This window comes from Crinia signifera, chromosome 1, assembly GCF_055691185.1.
Source record: "Crinia signifera chromosome 1, ASM5569118v1, whole genome shotgun sequence".
Taxonomy (NCBI): Eukaryota; Metazoa; Chordata; class Amphibia; order Anura; family Myobatrachidae; genus Crinia; species Crinia signifera.
The window spans coordinates 467,092,196-467,107,444 of NC_139217.1; positions in this window are offsets into that span (position 1 = coordinate 467,092,196).

Genomic DNA, 15,249 nt, shown 5'->3' on the forward strand with positions numbered 1-15,249 from the left:
CCTAGCTATGCTGATTTATTATGGTTTCCCATGTAATTAGATAACACCTGACTCCTTAATTAATACCTTTTTCTCTAGCTTTAGGGATTCTGGGCAGTGACCAGCATTAGATTCAGAGGTGATGGGCTGGAACCGGTTTTATAGCATTGGGGATGCCGGGCAGTGACCAGCATTAGATACAGAGATGCCGGGCTGGAACCGGTTATAGCATTGGGGATGCCGGGCAGTGACAAGCATTATATTCAGAGATGCCGGACTGGAACCGGTTATAGTATTGGGGATGCCGGGCAGTGACCAGCATTAGATACAGAGATGCCGGGCTGGAACCGGTTATAGTATTGGGGATGCCGAGCAGTGACCAGCATTAGATTCAGAGATGCCGGGCTGGAACCGGTTATAGCATTGGGGATGCCGGGCAGTGACCAGCATTAGATACAGAGATGCCGGGCTGGAACCGGTTATAGTATTGGGGATGCCGAGCAGTGACCAGCATTAGATTCAGAGATGCCGGGCGGGAACCGGTTATAGCATTGGTGATGCCGGGCAGTGACCAGCATTAGATACAGAGATGCCAGGCTGGGACCGGTTATAGCTTTGCGGATGCCAAGCAGTTACCAGCATTAGATACAGAGATGCCGGGCTGGAACCGGTTATAGCATTGGGGATGCCGGGCAGTGACCAGCATTAGATACAGAGATTCCGGACTGGAACCTGTTATAGAATTGGGGATGCCGGGCAGTGACCAGCATTAGATACAGAGATGCCGGGCTGGAACCGGTTATAGCTTTGGAGATGCCAGGCAGTGACCAGCATTAGATACAGAGATTCCGGGCTGGAACCGCTTACAGCATTGGGGATGCCGGGCAGTGACCAGGATTAGATACAGAGATGCCGGGCTGGAACCGGTTATAGCATTGGGGATGCCGGGCAGTGACCAGCATTAGATTCAGAGATGCCGGGCTGGAACCGGTTATAGCATTGGGGATGCCGGGCAGTGACCAGCATTAGATTCAGAGATGCCGGGCTGGAACCGGTTATAGCATTGGGGATGCCGGGCAGTGACCAGCATTAGATACAGAGATGCCGGGCTGGAACCGGTTATAGCATTGGGGATGCCGAGCAGTGACCAGCATTAGATACAGAGATGCCGGGCTGGAACCGGTTATAGTATTGGGGATGCCGAGCAGTGACCAGCATTAGATTCAGAGATGCCGGGCGGGAACCGGTTATAGCATTGGTGATGCCGGGCAGTGACCAGCATTAGATACAGAGATGCCAGGCTGGGACCGGTTATAGCTTTGCGGATGCCAAGCAGTCACCAGCATTAGATACAGAGATGCCGGGCTGGAACCGGTTATAGCATTGGGGATGTCGAGCAGTGACCAGCATTAGATTCAGAGATGCCGGGCTGGAACCGGTTATAGCATTGGGGATGCCGGGCAGTGACCAGCATTAGATACAGAGATGCCGGGCTGGAACCGGTTATAGTATTGGGGATGCCGAGCATTGACCAGCATTAGATTCAGAGATGCCGGGCGGGAACCGGTTATAGCATTGGTGATGCCGGGCAGTGACCAGCATTAGATACAGAGATGCCAGGCTGGGACCGGTTATAGCTTTGCGGATGCCAAGCAGTCACCAGCATTAGATACAGAGATGCCGGGCTGGAAACCGGTTATAGCATTGGGGATGCCGGGCAGTGACCAGCATTAGATACAGAGATTCCGGACTGGAACCTGTTATAGAATTGGGGATGCCGGGCAGTGACCAGCATTAGATACAGAGATGCCGGGCTGGAACCGGTTATAGCTTTGGAGATGCCAGGCAGTGACCAGCATTAGATACAGAGATTCCGGGCTGGAACCGCTTACAGCAGTGGGGATGCTGGGCAGTGACCAGCATTAGATACAGAGATGCCGGGCTGGAACCGGTTATAGCTTTGTGGATGCCGGGCAGTGACCAGCATTAGATACAGAGATTCCGGGCTGAACCGCTTACAGCATTGGGGATGCCGGGCAGTGACCAGGATTAGATACAGAGATGCCGGGCTGGAACCGGTTATAGCATTGGGGATGCCGGGCAGTGACCAGCATTAGATTCAGAGATGCCGGGCTGGAACCGGTTATAGCATTGGGGATGCCGGGCAGTGACCAGCATTAGATACAGAGATGCCGGGCTGGAACCGGTTATAGCATTGGGGATGCCGGGCAGTGACCAGCATTAGATTCAGAGATGCCGGGCTGGAACCGGTTATAGCATTGGGGATGCCGGGCAGTGACCAGCATTAGATTCAGAGATGCCGGGCTGGAACCGGTTATAGCTTTGTGGATGCCGGGCAGTGACCAGCATTAGATACAGAGATGCCGGGCTGGAACCGGTTATAGCATTGGGGATGCCGGGCAGTGACCAGCATTAGATTCAGAGATGCCGGGCTGGAACCGGTTATAGCATTGGGGATGCCGGGCAATGACCAGCATTAGATACAGAGATGCCGGGCTGGAACCGGTTATAGCTTTGCGGAGAGCCACCATCCATACAGAAAGACATCCCGCCTTGTATCACTATTCTCTATTTCCCACAAATCCATACACAATTCACTCACCATCGCATGATTCCCTAGTCTGTGCACATGTGAGTAACTGTGACCCTGATGAAAGCCGCCGCTGCCATCACATACCTGACAGCGCCTGGGCACGCCTGCATTTTTCCTGGCATTACTAGAAAACGTCCAGTTATTACCCCTACACACCGGCTTCCTGTCAGTCCGGTTCCGTCCACATTGCGTCTTTGATCCAATATTTCTGCCTGTTCGCGCTGCACTCCATACGGATGTGTAGTCATTCAGGAATCTATAACATTGCATATTCGCACAACAGCGATCCACTCTGAATCAGGCCCATAATGGGAGCTGGTTTGTTTGAGTGAGTAACGTTTGGTCGCTGGGAACATGATCATGGTGAGTATTTTTACCTATATATCGGCCTAGGTGGTTCATACGTTACCATCCAAGTGGGCGTAGGATTGGAATATAACAGCACCGCGAGCCAATGTAGACTTATTTGGTGTTCATGTTGACCTATGTTGACATAGCCACCCAAAAAACTTGAAAAACTCATTTCGATCACACTCCCTTCGACCTAATGCTCGATCTAGACTCTGTCGACTATCTTTAGGTGTCTAACTAAATCAGGCTTGCCGACACAGAATTGCTGGGAGGTGCACGAAAATCAGGTCCCCCTCCCGGCCTCCTGGGAAGGTGGGCAATGCTCCTACATTGGCCACACAGCCCCCGCATCCCCCCCCCCTCCGTGCTGCACTAAATACCGGTTTCCACAGGTTCGCGGCGAGGGGTGGGGCTAAAATTACGCAAATCGTGTCATTTTGCATCATTTTAGCCCCTCCCACAATCTGCAGACCCACGAATCGTGGAGTTTGCCTGCCGTGGGAGCGGGGCTTGATGACGTCCGCCTCACCCCCCCCCCTAACATACTATTATTGGGTCTCCTCTCTGGACTTCTCCTGTAGAGGAGAAAACAAATGTCGACAAATATGAACTAGACTGGGTCGACTAAACGTCGTCAACCATAACGTGTTTGAACTAGACACTCACGATCCGCTATATCATAACCGATCCGTCGACCAGAAACGACTTCACGCTTGTTCCTCTATTCCTCCCAACATTTTGAATTAACATTGCGGGACTCCCATGCGCTGCATAAACATAACATTAATGTCAGCTCAGATGCCCGTACGTCGGGTTCCATTTAGTATGGTGTGGATTAAAGGGAAGACAAAGCCTAGGTCGGCACCAAAGGTCAACACGCTCAAGGTCGGGCATTGCTAAATTGTCAACATGCACTATGTTGACAGTGACAAAAGGTCAACACAAACAAAATAACACATGAGAAGTCAACATGAGTTTTCACTTTCTTGTGTCAGTGTCAACACCTGAGCACATGGACCCCCAATTAGTGTAGTATCTACCTTCATATCGTGGGATACGGTCACGGTCGACAAGCATTAGGTCAACACCACTAGGTCGAGGTGCATGAAGGTTGACATGACTGAAAGTCGACATGGGTATTGGTCAACGTGGTCATTAGGTCAACACAAACATAGGGTCGACATGGGGAAGGTCGACAGTCAAAAGGTCTTGGGTTTTTCACTTTTCTTGGAGTCGACATGTGCCGACGTGTGGTATTTCATGCTTTGCCATCGACCAGGGCATGGAGGGAGAATAAAATAGTGTGCCGAGCGCAGCAAGCCATGCGAGGGGACGCGGTTCAACGTTTCCGTGTCCAATGCCGGCTGTGTCGTCATTCGGGACAAGAAAGTGAAAAACCCCATGTCGATCTTTTGACTGTCAACCTTCCCTATGTCCACTTAATGCTTGAGTCGACCTGATGACGATGTCAACCTAATCCTAGGACGACTTTCAGTCATGTCGACCTTCATGCTTGTCGACCTAGTGGTGTTGACCTAGTTGCTGTCTATCCAATGATTCATACCCTTGTATCGCGTGCTGCACTTGCCATGCTTCGGGCCAGGGGTCTTGCTTTGATAGCACTGTGCTTGGCACATTTTGGGGCCAATTCAGACCCTTCCAAGATGTTTGGGGCTTGCTCTTGCGCATTTATGCACAAACCCCCTGGGCGAACACCTTTGGCGAGTATCGCACTCACCGCAGCGTTTGCACTGGCAGGGGAAGGAGGGGGGGTGGCGGGTGTCACTGACCTGTTCGCTAAGCTGCAAGTATACACTGCCTAGCGACCAGGTCTGAATGACCCCAATGTGTGTAAGCAGATCTGATAGAGGAACAAGGCACATTATAATGAGCAGCCGCCTTTGTCCCATATATCTATATATCTCAGGATCCAGCTCCTAACTGTATGTTTTTGCTGATTTTTCGAAAGCATATTTTACTTTTAATTGGCGCACATCTGCCCCTGTACTCACTGACGCCGGTGAGTTATGAGTCGTCGTTTCTCTCCCAGTCACACAAATCACGTCGGTGAGGAAAAGCTTTGTGAAAACTCCCAAGATTAATACACGAGGAGATTGATAAAGTATAAGACACTTACGGTTTTTATGCAAAATAAATCCGTACATCAACTCGCTCATTTACCGTGACGCCTGTCAGCTGCAGGTAAGTTATCTCCGCAGCGCCAGGGCGTTTGTGTCCCATAAACTCCAGGGTTGTTCTTAGCAATGAAGGGGATGCAGCCTGGGTGACTGTAGTCGGTGTGTCGGCAGTGACTCCGTAGACACGAGAGTCGGCATCGGCTAACATGCTACTCTCACCTATCCGATTAAATCATTTTTTAAAGAATGCAATAGAGAAATGATAGACAGAATCCAATTGGTTGCTACGGGCAACACCACATCTTTTAATTTTTCTCTGTCCCCCAATAAAGGCCACCCCCCTCCATGGCACCCAGGGACCAGGGATGAAGCATGGGGCTATCTCCGGCACCCCTGGGCGGTAGGTGCTTGGTGGATAGTAGATCCCCCGCATGCTGGTACTAGGAGAACCATTAGTACCAGCATGCACAACATTAAATGTCCAGTTGGCACTTCTAGTTCTAGAGCCGAACCAATACTAGAAAAATCCCAGAAAGACGCACACCATGGGAGTATAACTGTACCTAACATACATGCTGACACACACACACATACTTTCCTTTGTTGACACGTGGGTTCAGTCAACTTGTTCTGAAAAAGTGGGTGAGTCTCCAGATTGCAGCTAATCCCCATCCCCACCACCAGAGGAAAAGCGGCAGGGTGGTGCAGTTTTCTCTAAATTTGTATCACTGTAGCCTCGCTGTACAATGTGAATAATCTAGCGTGGGGTCAAACTGGCATAACCATGAAGGGTGCAAGGGGTGCAGCTGCTATGGGGCTTGGCCACTTCGGGGGCCCCAAAATTTAAATATACTCTAGCACTGTCCCTTGTTATGGGACACATACAGTGTGGATGCCGGATGTGAAAATACCAGCCCCAGTATCCCTATTCAGAGAATAGGGGGCTCCTTTCTCCTCGTGCCACTTTACCCTAAGCCTCCCATAAACCTTTCTATCCTGTCTCTATCACCTTTGTCCTGTCCTTGTCGCCACCCCCTCTGTTCTATCCTGTCTCTATCACCTCTGTCCTGTCCTTGTCGCCACCCCCTCTGTTCTATCCTGTCTCTATCACCTCTGTCCTGTCCTTGTCGCCACCCCCTCTGTTCTATCCTGTCTCTATCACTTCTGTCCTGTCCTTGTCGCCACCCCTTCTGTTCTATCCTGTCTCTATCACCTCTGTCCTGTCCTTGTCGCCACCCCCTCTGTTCTATCCTGTCTCTATCACTTCTGTCCTGTCCTTGTCGCCACCCCCTCTGTTCTATCCTGTCTCGATCACCTCTGTCCTGTGCTTGTCGCCCCCTCTGTTCTATCCTGTCTCTATCACTTCTGTCCTGTCCTTGTCGCCACCCCCTCTGTTCTATCCTGTCTCTATCACTTCTGTCCTGTCCTTGTCGCCACCCCTTCTGTTCTATCCTGTCTCTATCACCTCTGTCCTGTCCTTGTCGCCACCCCCTCTGTTCTATCCTGTCTCTATCACCTCTGTCCTGTCCTTGTCGCCACCCCCTCTGTTCTATCCTGTCTCTATCACTTCTGTCCTGTCCTTGTCGCCACCCCCTCTGTTCTATCCTGTCTCTATCACTTCTGTCCTGTCCTTGTCGACACCCCTTCTGTTCTATCCTGTCTCTATCACCTCTGTCCTGTCCTTGTCGCCACCCCCTCTGTTCTATCCTGTCTCTATCACTTCTGTCCTGTCCTTGTCACCACCCCCTCTGTTCTATCCTGTCTCTATCACTTCTGTCCTGTCCTTGTCGCCACCCCTTCTGTTCTATCCTGTCTCTATCACCTCTGTCCTGTCCTTGTCGCCACCCCCTCTGTTCTATCCTGTCTCTATCACTTCTGTCCTGTCCTTGTCGCCACCCCCTCTGTTCTATCCTGTCTCTATCACTTCTGTCCTGTCCTTGTCGCCACCCCCTCTGTTCTATCCTGTCTCTATCACTTCTGTCCTGTCCTTGTCGCCACCCCTTCTGTTCTATTCTGTCTCTATCACTCTGTCCTGTCCTTGTCGCCACCCCCTCTGTTCTATCCTGTCTCTATCACTTCTGTCCTGTCCTTGTCGCCACCCCCTCTGTTCTATCCTGTCTCTATCACCTCTGTCCTGTCCTTGTCACCCGCTCTGTTCTATCCTGTCTCTATCACCTCTGTCCTGTCCTTGTCGCCCCCTCTGTTCTATCCTGTCTCTATCACCTCTGTCCTGTCCTTGTCGCCACCCCCTCTGTTCTATCCTGTCTCTATCACTTCTGTCCTGTCCTTGTCGCCACCCCCTCTGTTCTATCCTGTCTCTATCACTTCTGTCCTGTCCTTGTCGCCACCCCCTCTGTTCTATCCTGTCTCTATCACTTCTGTCCTGTCCTTGTCGCCACCCCTTCTGTTCTATCCTGTCTCTATCACCTCTGTCCTGTCCTTGTCGCCACCCCCTCTGTTCTATCCTGTCTCTATCACTTCTGTCCTGTCCTTGTCGCCACCCCCTCTGTTCTATCCTGTCTATTTCACCTCTGTCCTGTCCTTGTCGCCCCCTCTGTTCTATCCTGTCTCTATCACTTCTGTCCTGTCCTTGTCGCCCCCTCTGTTCTATCCTGTCTCTATCACTTCTGTCCTGTCCTTGTCGCCACCCCCTCTGTTCTATCCTGTCTCTATCACTTCTGTCCTGTCCTTGTCGCCACCCCTTCTGTTCTATCCTGTCTCTATCACCTCTGTCCTGTCCTTGTCGCCCCCTCTGTTCTATCCTGTCTTTATCACCTCTGTCCTGTCCTTGTCGCCCCCTCTGTTCTATCCTTTCTCGATCACCTCTGTCCTGTCCTTGTCGCCCCCTCTGTTCTATCCTGTCTCTATCACCTCTGTCCTGTGCTTGTCACCCCCTCTATTCTATCCTGTCTCTATCACCTCTGTCCTGTCCTTGTTGCCCCATCTGTTCTGACCTGTCTCTATCACCTCTGCCCTGTCCTTGTCGCCCCCCTCTGTTCTATCCTGTCTCTATCACCTCTGTCCTGTCCTTGTCACCCCCTCTGTTCTGACCTGTCTCTATCACCTCTGTCCTGTCCTTGTAGCCCCCTCTGTTCTATCCTGTCTCTATCACCTTTGTCCTGTCCTTTTCGCCCCCTCTGTTCTATCCTGTCTCTATCAATTCTGTCCTGTCCTTGTCGCCCCCTCTGTTCTATCCTGTCTCTATCACTTCTGTCCTGTCCTTGTCGCCACCCCCTCTGTTCTATCCTGTCTCTATCACTTCTGTCCTGTCCTTGTCGCCACCCCTTCTGTTCTATCCTGTCTCTATCACCTCTGCCCTGTCCTTGTCGCCCCCCTCTGTTCTATCCTGTCTCTATCACCTCTGTCCTGTCCTTGTCACCCCCTCTGTTCTGACCTGTCTCTATCACCTCTGTCCTGTCCTTGTAGCCCCCTCTGTTCTATCCTGTCTCTATCACCTTTGTCCTGTCCTTTTCGCCCCCTCTGTTCTATCCTGTCTCTATCAATTCTGTCCTGTCCTTGTCGCCCCCTCTGTTCTATCCTGTCTCTATCACTTCTGTCCTGTCCTTGTCGCCACCCCCTCTGTTCTATCCTGTCTCTATCACTTCTGTCCTGTCCTTGTCGCCACCCCTTCTGTTCTATCCTGTCTCTATCGCCTCTGTCCTGTCCTTGTCGCCCCCCTCTGTTCTATCCTGTCTCTATCGCCTCTGTCCTGTCCTTGTAGCCCCCTCTGTTCTATCCTGTCTCTGTCACCTGTCCCGTCCTTGTTGCCCCCTCTGTTCTATCCTGTCTCTATCGCCTCTGTCCTGTCCTTGTCGCCCCCCTCTGTTCTATCCTGTCTCTATCACCTCTGTCCTGTCCTTGTCGCCCCCTCTGTTCTATCCTGTCTCTATCACCTCTGTCCTGTCCTTGTAGCCCCCCTCTGTTCTATCCTGTCTCGATCACCTCTGTCCTGTCCTTGTCACCCCCTCTGTTCTATCCTTTCTCGATCACCTCTGTCCTGTCCTTGTCGCCCCCTCTGTTCTATCCTGTCTCTATCACCTCTGTCCTGTCCTTGTCGCCCCCTCTGTTCTATCCTGTCTCTATCGCCTCTGTCCTGTGCTTGTCGCCCCCTCTGTTCTATCCTGTCTCTATCACCTCTGTCCTGTCCTTGTAGCCCCCTCTGTTCTATCCTTTCTCTATCACCTCTGTCCTGTCCTTGTTGCCCCATCTGTTCTGACCTGTCTCTATCACCTCTGCCCTGTCCTTGTCGCCCCCCTCTGTTCTATCCTGTCTCTATCACCTCTGTCCTGTCCTTGTCACCCCCTCTGTTCTGACCTGTCTCTATCACCTCTGTCCTGTCCTTGTAGCCCCCTCTGTTCTATCCTGTCTCTATCACCTTTGTCCTTTCCTTTTCGCCCCCTCTGTTCTATCCTGTCTCTATCAATTCTGTCCTGTCCTTGTCGCCCCCTCAGTTCTATCCTGTCTCTATCACTTCTGTCCTGTCCTTGTCGCCACCCCCTCTGTTCTATCCTGTCTCTATCACTTCTGTCCTGTCCTTGTCGCCACCCCTTCTGTTCTATCCTGTCTCTATCACCTCTGTCCTGTCCTTGTCTCCTTGTCGCCCCCTCTGTTCTATCCTGTCTCTATCGCCTCTGTCCTGTCCTTGTCGCCCCCCTCTGTTCTATCCTGTCTCTATTGCCTCTGTCCTGTCCTTGTAGCCCCCTCTGTTCTATCCTGTCTCTATCACCTGTCCCGTCCTTGTCGCCCCCTCTGTTCTATCCTGTCTCTATCGCCTCTGTCCTGTCCTTGTCGCCCCCCTCTGTTCTATCCTGTCTCTATCACCTCTGTCCTGTCCTTGTCGCCCCCTCTGTTCTATCCTGTCTCTATCACCTCTGTCCTGTCCTTGTCGCCCCCTCTGTTCTATCCTGTCTCTATCACCTCTGTCCTGTCCTTGTAGCCCCCCTCTGTTCTATCCTGTCTCGATCACCTCTGTCCCGTCCTTGTCGCCCCCTCTGTTCTATCCTGTCTCTATCGCCTCTGTCCTGTCCTTGTCGCCCCCCTCTGTTCTATCCTGTCTCTATCACCTCTGTCCTGTCCTTGTCGCCCCCTCTGTTCTATCCTGTCTCTATCGCCTCTGTCCTGTCCTTGTCGCCCCCTCTGTTCTATCCTGTCTCTATCACCTCTGTCCTGTCCTTGTCACCCCCTCTGTTCTATCCTTTCTCGATCACCTCTGTCCTGTCCTTGTCGCCCCCTCTGTTCTATCCTGTCTCTATCGCCTCTGTCCTGTGCTTGTCGCCCCCTCTGTTCTATCCTGTCTCTATCACCTCTGTCCTGTCCTTGTAGCCTCCTCTGTTCTATCCTGTCTCTACTGTCCTGTCCTTGTCGCCCCCTCTGTTCTATCCTGTCTCTATCACTTCTGTCCTGTCCTTGTCGCCACCCCCTCTGTTCTATCCTGTCTCTATCACCTGTGTCCTGTCCTTGTTCTACCTTTGTCATGGTCTTGTCACCTGTATCATGGCTCTTTCCTTGTCCTAACATATTTGTCCTTTTTTATATATATGGGAAGGTTTTCAAGATTTGCTATTGGGCCCACTAAGTACTAGTTACGCCTCTGAGAGGCCATGATGATGCAATCATGTCTCCATACCCTGCACCGCCCACTATTTCAGACCACTCCCCCTGCTGTCTGACCACGCTGCTCTCTCCCATAGGCAAGCATGGTGCTGTTCCCAATATAATGCTCTTTGAGCCTTTCTGTAATGAAATTTGGGCCTGCGTTCGCGGATTAAAGTCATTCTGAACTGACATTTATCTTTGCCGAGATGGCAGAATTTCGGGGGGCACTGGAGTCATGTGATGTCTGTCACCCACCCCGAGCAGTCATCAATATGACTGAGTTCGCAGGGAAACTGGGCGTTCCCCCTACTCCAGCCCCCTGCCCCAGAGCCGAATTTCCCATTAGGCACGTGAGGCACCGGCCTAGGGGCGGCACATGTTTGGGGGCGGCACTTTGATGCCTGTGATAGTACTTTCAGCCCAAAATGTACCAATAACTGCAAAATATCCACTGTACTTTACTATATTCCATCTTAAATAGAGTGTAAATGGATAGGACATGCAGATACTGCCCCTATAAACTGTCCTACTTAGTAAACATTATTGTTGTGCCTAGGGGCGCCCTCATCCCTAAATCCGCCCCTGCCCTGCCCGCCCCCTTCCCTACCCTCTCACCCTTATAGTGAGAGTAATACTCGCCAAAGGCATTCGCACAGGGGTCTGTGCATGAGCGATTATGCACATGCGCAGACCCCACCATAGAAAACGGGGACAAATTCAGACCCTACTGAATGGGTCTGAATCAGGCACAATATTTCCTTTTATTTCGGTTTTATACATTCTATGGGATTTAAAAATGAGGTTAGTGGGCCTTTAAAAATAATAGTAATATTTTCACTTAAATGAATTTACAACAAATGCTCCCAGACGCTCCCCGTAAGACACTTTCTGCATCTTTATGATTATTGTGGTATAATGTGTAGATTTTTCGGTTCTTGTGTAGTTTCACGGCGCCAGCATTACTTCCGGGTAGGGTACGCTCACCAAACTATCTAAAATAAAGTAACTTAACTCCATGCCAACGTGGATAGTTCATACCCCCACTATCCACTTTGGTATGGAGTTGATTTTATATAGTGTGGTGAGCGTAGCGAGTCACCGAGCCCGCAGCATGGGCGAGCTACACAAGTACCGATTTTTCTTCCATTTTTTTTTTGTGTAAAAAATCCCCCCAAAAACTAAAAATAAGTTGTCAGGATGAGTATTGCACCTTTTCAGGGCTTCCAGTCGATCCCTGCAGTTTTTCTGCATCTCATGTTAAATTCATAACACCCCTTTCTTGTTCTCCCCAAGGTCCTGTCAATCTTCCACATGCAAAGAGTGTGCAGAGGGCTCGCGGCATAGTTAATATTAATCTTGCCTATTCCAGTCCATAATGCTGCAGAGCAGCGCTTTTCAGTGACCCCAGGCAATCTGATTTAGCTTGCTCAGATGGGCCCCCAAAAAGTTTCTCACCAGCCACATTTAAAGCTTTCATGTCATCTTAAGTATGCTCTCTGTTCCGTGTTACGACCCGGTACACCTTTATAATGGTAAATTCGCCATGTATGTTTTCTGAAGTTTTGCATCTGAGCGGTTCTTAGCGCCCTCCGGGGGATTCCGCTGAATTCCGAGCGTTAGAATTAATTTTCCTTCCATCGCTCTGCAAAACCACAGCAGAGTTGGCTGTAAAAAAAAAACTTTGTGTTCTTGTTGGAGAGGATTTTGTGTAACAGTTACAGCAAACACTATTAGACACTCACTGGAAACTGTAAATGTGCCTGAGAGGCAATAATGTACAAAGTGATATAAGGTTGTGAGAAGCCGCTTTAGGCCGGGAGTGTCGTGGAGTTTCACTGCAGGCTGCGGAGACATCTAAGTGCCGTACGCCGAATGTTATCAGGCCGTATATAACTCTGATGTGATAAAGCATCTCGCCAGCCGCGGCACGCTGTTTCTGAGCCGTCCATTAACGTAATGGCTGAATTTTCAAAAGAGGATGATGTGCCCGCAAATTATTCTCAAGGACTGAAGAACGAGTAACTAAAAAGTTTAGGAGGGGAAAAAGTTGCAACTTGTAAAGTTTTGTATTAGCGGCGTGGAACACATTTCCCTGTTATTGCTCTGATAAAGGAAACTTTTTACATTTCTTAACCCTTTGAGTGACAAGTGAAGTTGTCAAACTAGGTATTCATCCAAACGACCTTTATGCCGGCTCAAAAAAAGTGAACAACATGTCATGTCAATCTTTCTGACTGTCTAATTTCCCATTGCCGACCTAATGCTTGTGTCGACATTCAGACCCTGTCAATCTTCCCCATGTCGACCTAGTACATGTCTCGACCAAAGCCAAATGGACCTTCAGTGGTTGAACCAATGCATGTCAATCTAAAAAATCTATCTGAGAACACACCCACCTTTGTCCATTTCTCAGGTACGTTCATCCAATCAGTGCTGGGCTTTATTCCAAAGAGGATCCTCAAGGGCATAACTAACATAGGTGGGAGGGGTGCAGCTGCCATGGGGCCCAGAGCTGAAGGGGGCCAGGGGCGGGCTGGGCCGGGGGGCAGGGTGCCATGTGCCCCCCGGGCCGCTTGCCCAGTCATTGGCTGCGGGCCGCCCTGGATCACCACCTCCTCCAGCCCTCCTGCGCCGGCCGCAGCTTCCAGAACACGGCCGCGGCTACAGGAAAATGGCCGCCGGCCCCCTGCACTGATGTCCTCAGTGCAGGAGGCTGGCAGCCACTTTTCTGTAGCCGCGGCCGTATTCTGGAAGCCGCGGCCAGCGCAGGAGGGCTGCCGCGGCCAGCTGTGCCCTTGCTGGGCTCTCCCTCTTCATCACCTGTACCGCCAAGCCAATTAGAGAACCCGCGGCACCCCTCAAGCAGAGGGAAGCGGCGCCGAGGGACCGATGCTCGACGAAGGGACCAAGTGGGCATCATATTGATTGGACTGTAAGTTTTGCCGGGGGACCTGTGCACTGTGGGGGGTCAGAACACCAGCCCCCTACACCACAGCTTCCCCTTATAGCTATCATCCCTCCACAAGCTGATTATACTACAGCTCTTTGCATGCTTTATTCATTTAAAATTGATCAATTTCTGTACATGTGTTGAGATTGTATGTACATGCACGTTATTAAGGTTAAATAAATCTTTTTATGCACTCCTTACATGCATTTGCCAACCTATCTGTATAATAGCATTGCCATCTAGTAATCTAGGTTAACAGTATGATTATCTGCATCAATTAAACCGTACACACATCCTCCGTTTGGCAGCGCCACCACCCTGAGGTGAAGCGCAGTAACTACTCCCATTTTGCAGCGCAGGAGGACGCCTCTCAGACACAAACATTCTCTGCTCTCTGCTCACTGACATTCTGCCGGCCAGCACTTCAGCACCCGATCCCCTCATGCGTGGCAAATAGATGCTTGCAGACCTGAGGGCACGCAGTATGAGGTTTTGAACTAACTTGCAATGGTGAGTTGCTGGTGGGAAATTCTGGCACTGTGGGGCATATGTGTTTCTGGCACTGGGGGCATATGTGTATTTTGCGTATTTGCCATCACAGTATGGGGTGTAATGGGCATCAAGGTGTGCTGTGTGTAATTAGCATCACAATGTGCAATCTGAAGGTACACAATACAATCCCGGTACAGGCCACACCCCCTTATGATAGGCCACACGCCTAATTTTTCATCGCGCCTCCGGCGCACACAAGCATTCTGTCTTCCGGTAAGTTGGGGGGGAGGGGGGTGGTATGGACCAGTGCTCTGGACTTGCCCCCTAGGCTAAAAGTTGCCAGCCAGCCCCTGAAGGGGGCCCACCTTTACTGTCTGAGTAATATGTTTTACATACATTTATTACCTTTAGTTGCTAAATAGGGGCCCTTACAAACTTTTGCTATGGGTCCTATGAATATCTAGTTACGCCCCTGAGGATCCGTCTAGGTCCCCAGCAGGGATTGTACACCTTATTTCAATTCTGTGCAGGGCCGGTGTAGGGCTTCTCTGCACCCTAGGCAAAACTTCAACCTAATGCCCCCTCCCCCCCACACACACACACTGCCAACACCACAATGCCACCAATACCCACTCTCCAGGCGCTCAGGTGATAGTGTGCAGGTGGCATCTGACTGTGGTATGCGGTCGCTGGGTTAACAATGTCCAGGTTGACCGCTAATGCGATAGTGACTAGGTAATTGACAAACCATACGTCAGCAGTGACAGAAGGCCGACACAAGCTTAAGACGGACATGGACATGGTCGACGCTCAAAAGGTCGCCACAAGTTTTCATGTTTTTTTTTTTTTTTATAGACCGACTTGGTTCATACTTAACTGTATAATATAAGAGTGTGCCAAGCGCAGCTAGGCACCATGCCCGAAGCATGGCAAGGCTTATACACTGTGTCCATGTCGACATTTGTTGACACAAACAACATAACATGTGAAAAAATCCTGTCGATCTTTTGAGTGTTGACATTGTCCACATCGTCCTTAAGCCTGCGCTGACCTTCTGGTAACGTTGACCTACGGTATGTCGACCATTTTCAGGTGCAACCTAGTCACTGTTGACCATTGTGACTGTTGAC